This window comes from Suricata suricatta, chromosome 17, assembly GCF_006229205.1.
Source record: "Suricata suricatta isolate VVHF042 chromosome 17, meerkat_22Aug2017_6uvM2_HiC, whole genome shotgun sequence".
Taxonomy (NCBI): Eukaryota; Metazoa; Chordata; class Mammalia; order Carnivora; family Herpestidae; genus Suricata; species Suricata suricatta.
This window is the reverse complement of record NC_043716.1, coordinates 12,437,418-12,438,967: the sequence shown is the minus strand read 5'-3', so window position 1 is coordinate 12,438,967 and position 1,550 is coordinate 12,437,418.

Here is a 1,550-nt window from a genome sequence, read left to right as displayed (position 1 = left end):
TACAACACCAAAGACATAATCATCTATTTCCTATATAAAAGGTAGCTACTTTTTTGCATGGACCTCAAGTATATTGTAGTACAGAGGTGGACTTTAAGGAAAGGTATTAAACAGGCTGTGTTGTAGCTTATGGGCAAGTAATAAATTGTATCATTTATCTTGAATGTATCATAGATAAGCTTCTATATAATGATTGCCACTTCAGATAGCTGTGAAATTAGGTGATTAGCTAGTTGTTACTTAACCTTCTAATTTCTGTATAAGTCTAATTACATGAAATAGAAGTTGGGGTTCTGATTTTTTACTTATCCATTTGGAGTGTCATTGTAACTACTGTATTGTAAATGATGGAAAATAATTGCATATGTTAAAAAAATAGTGTTATATTCTAAAAAAATAAAAAATAAAGTTACAAAAAAGAAAAAAAATAAAAGAAGTCTTCCTAATAATGCCAACTTTGATTTCATTTCTTCTTCAAAAATTTTTATTGATTGCAAAAGGAATACATTCTCACTGAAAAATTATCCAGACAACAAAGAAATAAGTAATAAAGTGGAATGGAAGATTCTCCAAAGTTCTGCTCTTCTCCATGAAAGCAGTAGAAGTTGGGGAATATTTTATGTACATATATATTTTCTCGGCACAGACTAACATTACATATAATAAAACTAAATCACACACACCATTTTCTCATGTTATTAAAAGACATTTTGAATTCATGATTTCATATAAAGACCTGTGGATCATCTTGGAATATATACAGTATTTGTTGAATGGATGCATTTACTATAATTTATTTAAATAATCTTCTTGGTAAACACTTGGGTTGTTTTCAGTTTTTTATTATTTTGAACAATACTTCAACTTTATTTCCTTGTCCATATGTTTCCTGTGGACTTATGCTGCGTTTCTAAAGACACATCCTTAGAAATGGGTGTACTACAAATCAAAACCACACTGAGATACCACCTCACACCAGTCAGAGTGGCTAAAATGAACAAAGCAAGAGACTACAGATGTTGGAGAGGGTGTGGAGAGATAGGCACCCTCTTACACTGTTGGTGGCAATGTAAACTGGTGCAGCCGCTCTGGAAAACAGTGTGGAGGTTCCTCAAAAAACTGTCTATAGAACTCCCTTACGACCCAGCAATAGCACTGCTGGGGATTTACCCAAGAGAGATAGAAAGGCTGATGCATAGGAGCACATGTACCTCAATGTTCATAGCAGCAATGTCAACAATAGCCAAAACATGGAAGGACCCTAAATGTCCACCTGACGAATGGATAAAGAAGATGTGGTATATATTCACGATGGAGTACTACATGGCAATGAGAGGGAATGACATGGCCTTTCGTAGGAAAGTGGATGGACCTTGAGGGTGTCATGCTGAGTGAAGTAAGCCAGGCAGAGAAGGACAGAAACCATATGTTTGCACTCATAGGTCTAGCAGGAAAACAAGAGAGACCTAATGGAGAACCAGGGGGAGCGGAGGAGGGAGAGAGAGTTGGGGAGAGAGAGGGATGCAAAACTTGAGAGACTATTGAATGCT